Raw genomic sequence first — 5813 nt, 5'->3', positions numbered from 1 at the left:
TGCTGAACCCATATATCAAACAAATTTGATAAAACATTAATCTATTCTCATAAACATATGCAGTTCTAATTGTAAAGTTTCTCGAAGACATTTGCACATTTTCATAGACTAATATAATACACAAACTCATGGAAGTCTCCTGTTAGGCTGTTAATTTTGCCTAGATCTGACATTATCTTCATCAATAGTCAAAAAAGCCTCAAACAAAGGTACTGAAACTTTTTAAATTATTCATGTTTTAAAGAAAATGAGAGCAGCCATTCCACAAAACAGAAATTAATCTTCTTTCTTCTGCTTTTTTCATAAGTTGTTTGAAACATGCTGGAAGCAGACATGAGCTTTCTATGTAATATCCAAGAACTTTTTTTTTTTGTGGTTTTAGTTTCAGATTTTCTTCTTTAACTTCATCTACTCTTGCAGAGAGATCTTCAAGTGTGTATTGGAGTTGCAACACTTGATTAATAAGCCATATTTTTCTTCTATTTCCACCTGATCTTCAGCATCAGCTACATCCATGTCAGCATTCATCATTTGGGTAAAAATCTTTTAGGCCTTAGATACAAATTCTTTGATGCCTGATGTTTCCTTTGAGGCATCAGGAGGTGGTGGAAGTGAGACAGCATCTGGGGTCTGGACACATGGATCAACTGACACTGACCTTACAGCTGGAATAGGGATTGCTCCCTGTAATCCAATCAGAAATTTTGGTGGTTTGATGAAAGGTTCAGGTCTTTTTAATTTTCCCTTGTAATTATCAATATATTATACAGGGTTTCTCTATGACATTTCCAAACATGTATATATAATGCTTTGTTCAGCTGGATGTGGTGGTACAAACTTATAATTCCAGCACTTGGAAGGCTGAGACAGGAGGATCACACAGATTTGAAACCAGCCTTAGCTACTTAGTGAGGCTCTCAGAAACTTAGTGAGACTCTGTTTCCAAATAAAGTATAAAATAGGTCTGGCAGTGTAGCCTAGAGGTAGAAAAGCTCCTGGGTTCCACTCCCAGTACCACAAAAATATAAAAATTAAAAATAATAATATTTTTTTCAAATACATTCTTCCTAATATTCTTTCTTGTCCTTTCTCCTTTTCTTTGTCTTCTCTCAGTTCTCTTTTCCTTTGTTATTATTCCCTAATCTATATTTATGTTGTCATTTAAAGTTTTTTCCACTTAAAAATTGATGTCATGTAAGAAAGATAGATACAGACAGGATATGGTGGCTCATTCCTGTAATCCAGTGTATGGGAGGATGAGACAAAAAGATTGCAAGGTCGAGGACAGCCTCAGCACTCAGCAAGACACTCATCAACCTATTGAGATCCTGTTTCAAAACAAAAAAGTAAAAAAGGGCTGGGAGTGTAGCTCAGAGGGATAATGCCCCTGGATACAATCTCCAGTCCCACAAAAAAAAAAAAAGAAAAGAAAAGAAAAGAAAAGGAAAAGAAAAGGAAAAAAGAAAAAGGAAAATACAGACAGCAGGTATAAAAAAAAGATTTATATAAAAGATGGAGGATATTTCCCTTTATATTTTGAAAGAGTACATACTAATTTTCTTTATTTAATAAAATTCTTAAATTGATTATAGGTTTATTTACATAAAATTTTTAAAGAAGTATTAAATTTTATGTGAAACAATAGTTTTCATTAATATTTTGTTTTATATAATTATATTTAAGTTTATTTAAATGATATTGGAAATTCTGAAAGTCATTAAAATTTCAACAAATTTTATCACAAAGATGGTTGATATAAAACTAAATATATGTAAATACTTAATGATTTTATTTATGTATTTATGTATTTATTTATTTATTTATTTATTTGCGGTACTGGGGATGGAGCCCAGAGACATTCTACCAACAAGTTATATCCCCAGCTCTATTTTTTTTTTTATATTTTATTTTGAAACAGGATCTCACTGAGTTGTGATGGGTCTTACTAAGTAGTAGCTGAGGCTGTCCGTAAACCGTGATCCTCCTGTCTCAGCCTCCCAAATGCTGGGATTAAAAGAGTGTGCTACCATGCCCTGATAATGATTTTATTTTTGAGTACATATGCAGCTGAGAAATAACCATTATACATTATATGTAACAAAACTACTAGTGATAAGAGAACATTCAGTTATAATGAGCATTCTAGATTAACTATATGAGCAGTTAACCATCATTTCTCCTTTTTGTCAAAAGCTTTAAAGTTTGTTTCTAAAATTCAACACTTTTTGACTTCTCTAATCCATTTGCTTGTAATAAAAATATAACTTACTTTTATGTATAATATAATTGGTTAAGGGTTGGTTAACTAGTTTTTATTTTCCTATTAGTAAGCAGTTAAAAAAGAAATATATATTTTTACCCATCTGACATGGGTGGAATTATTTCCATTTTTGTGTAATAGAACAAAATGCCCTCTATGTGTTTTATTTTTATATTTTATTTATTTTATTTTTTATTTTTTATTTTTTTGGTGGTACTGGGGTTCCTGGAAGCCCTTCTAACTCCGGGCTACACTCCCAGACCTATTTTATATTATTATTTCGAAACAGGGTCTCCTAAGCCAGCGCCCGTGGCTAGCTTCAAACCTGTGTTATCCTCTTGTCTCCGCCTCCCAAGCGCAGGGATTACAAGCTGCGCCACTACGCCCGGCAATGTGTTTTATTTTTATAAATAAGTAATTATTGCTGAAAATATCAGTCATACCATAGGTCACTATATGCAATTTAATACAATGAAAGAAACAGTAAATGGTGATTTTATTAAAATGCCCATTTAAGCTGTAAATAGTGGCATACATTTGTAATACTGATAATTGGGAAGCTGAGACAGAAGGATGGCAGGTTTGAAGCCAGCTCCAGCTTCAGCTACTTAGTGAGGTCCTCCACAATTTAGTGAGAGCTTCACTAAATAATCTGAAAATAAAAAAAATAAAGAAAGGGCTGGGAATGTAGCTCAGAGGTAGAATGCCCCTGTGTTTAATTCCCAGTACCAAAATAAATAAATAAACAAATAAATAAATAAATAGCCCATTTACGCCAGTTGTTGTGGTGCACCCTGTAATCTCAGTGTTTGGGAGGCTGAGGCCATAGGAATGAATATTTAGGAAGATTTAGCTGAGGACAGCTTTAGCAAGTAGTGACACTCTAATGAGACCCTGTTTCAAAATAAGAATAAAAATAGGGCTGGGAGTATATCTTGGTAGCAAAATGCCCTTGGATTCAACCTCCAGAATCACAGAGTAAAATGCCTGTTTAAAAGGAGCCCCAAACAATGATGAGCATGGCAGAATTAAGAAAGATAAGAATGAAAGCATCAACTAATTTGGGGGGGGGGCATGGTGGTGCTGCCCTATAATGCCAGTTTTTGAGAGGCTGAGACAAGATTATCAGGTTTACAGGTTCATGGCCCAGTCTCACCAGCTTAGTGATATCCTGTTTTAAAATAAAAAGAAAAAAATACATAGAGCAGAGAGTGTAGCTCAGGGTTAAAATGTTTCTGGATTGCAACACCCAATATCACAACAAAGAAAGGAAGGAAAGGAGGAAAGGAGGGAGGTAAGGAGGAAAGGAGGCATGAATGAAGGAAGATGGAAAGGAAAGAAGGAAAGAAGGAAGGAAGGGAGGGAAGGAGGGAAGGAAGAAAAAAGCAATAAGCTTGGAATTGTTGACAAGCCAGAAATAAAGAATCATGAGGAATTTTGGTGTGTGTGTGTGTGTGTGTGTGTGTGTGTGTGTGTGTGTGTGTTACTAGAGATTGAAACCAGTGGTGTTTTATCTTCAAACTATACCTAAAGCCTTGAAACTGGGTCTAACTAAATTGCTGAGGTTGTCCTTGAACCTGTAAACTTCCTTTCAGCCACCCAAACTGTTGAGTTGCAATTTTTTCATTGGCCAAACTGAATTCCATCAACTGTCTGAGGTGCAAGGAAAAAATTTAAACTTAAGCTTAGCATTCATTATGTATTGTTAATAATCTCATTGTTATTTTCTTTCAGTGTTACACCTGAGAAACTTCATTCTTTGGCGATTGGTTTAACATATGTGTTTGTAAGAGTGGTTGGTATGGATTTTTTTAAAACAATTTTCATTACATTAAATTGTATACTTTGATAAGCATATATTTAAAATTCTAAGTAAATTATACTGTGAAATGACACAGAACTAGTGAATGAAAGAGCCACTTTGAAAATCTAAGAGGCAGTTAATGTAAAGAGAGAATGCCTAATGTACTGTTCATTGTATTATACAAAACCTTGAGCTGATTATATTGGATCAGTCAAGACAATTTGATCTGAAGTTTATTCATCTCCTCATACATGTGGTTTGAGAAGCTGGTATATACATTTCTCTAATCACTAATCACAACAACTCTACATTTTTTGTACATTTGGGAGTTCACTAAATAAGACTAGTGCTTTTAAATCTTTCATCTCCAAAGACACCGAATCTTATGGTATTTTTTTTATTTTTTGGGAGATTTAAAGAAGTTTATTAAAAAGATAGAAATACAGAAGATAGTTACAGCCCCATGCCAGAATGGCATTGGGGGGGGGTTCAAATGAATGCCCCACCAAAGATACAATATGTGGACTGGACTTTTTATACCCATGACCTCCATCTTGTTTATGTAATTCTGACTTAGTAAAAGTCACTGTAAGGTTCCTCCCCCAACAAGGTGTGGCAAGGTGTCTCCTTTCACAAAGGTCGACCCCTCCTCCCATCCTAGCTATATTATTCAATTATTATGTAAACCTGTCTTTAGAATGAGGACAAAGAAGTCCTAGTTCCCCTCTCCTATAGACTTGCTAATTACCTTTAGTCAGGTTAATTTACATAGGAATAATTGCCTGCTTCTAGGCAGAAACCAAGTCCTTTCACAGATTTTCCCCTCACCCAATTTTTGGAATATATTAATAATCATAGCTTTCTCAAATCTTTCTAGGCCATTCCCAATACTGGTACATTCCCCCCTCTGTCTAGTAACATCCTGACACCTGTCAGGCCAAAGGCAGATACAGAAAATACATTTTGACTTTTACAATTTTACAAATATTTAACATGAGCTCAATTTTCATCAATTTTCTATTATTATTATTATTATTATTATTATTATTATTATTATTATTATTACATATACCCATAGCAAAGGAATAAGAATGATGACTCACTGAGCTTCTTCAGGCTGAACAAGGGTGATGTAATGGGGCCCCGGCTTAGGGTACAGGTGTATGTAATTGGCATGGGGGAATCAGATGGGTCCATGCCATGTGTCTCTATGACCATCCAAAGGGCTTCTATATATGTTTCTCTTGGGTGCGCATACAGGTCTGACGTCTGAAAGCTTCAACGCTATGAGACAACACTCACAATACAGGTTATCCATGAAAACCCAAAAAATAGCACTTAAATGAGAAATTAAAACCTGTTTTTCTGAATTAATCTAAACACACAAAGGTGGGATGTATTTAGTTTATTTTGCACCATGTGATTCCAGAAATTAGCACTATGGAGACCTGGAATAGGCTTTGAAGTAATTTGAATGAAGATTTTAGATGATCTTCTTATATGTTATATCATAGGGTACTGTTTTTTAATTTTAATATAGATGCCAATATCTAATAGAGTGGCTTGAGTCTGAATAACAGAAAAATTGGTATTAAAAGGCTTTGACTGATTCGTTAAATTTTTAAATCTCGACTGTTGAGCTATATAAGAAAATATTGTTTTTGTATTATTTACCTATATTACCAGTCCTATGGGAGAACTATGATTTGCCCAGCAGTGTAATATTAAGGAATTTTGTATTGCCACTGT

At 34.4% G+C, this 5813-nt stretch overlaps 1 pseudogene across 1 annotated transcript; it reads right to left on the bottom strand.

Moving 5' to 3' along the window:
* Positions 1 to 227: 227 nt before the first annotated feature.
* On the bottom strand, positions 228 to 531 carry LOC308271893 (short coiled-coil protein B-like; annotated as a pseudogene). The gene has a single exon. The product of its transcript is annotated as a short coiled-coil protein B-like (transcript).
* Between the last annotated feature and the right edge of the window lie 5282 nt (positions 532 to 5813).

The sequence above is a fragment of the Muscardinus avellanarius genome, assembly GCF_963383645.1.
Source record: "Muscardinus avellanarius genome assembly, chromosome: 1".
NCBI lineage: Eukaryota > Metazoa > Chordata > Mammalia > Rodentia > Gliridae > Muscardinus > Muscardinus avellanarius.
Note: the sequence above shows the minus strand (reverse complement) of the source record. Positions and strands in the feature narration are given on the sequence as shown.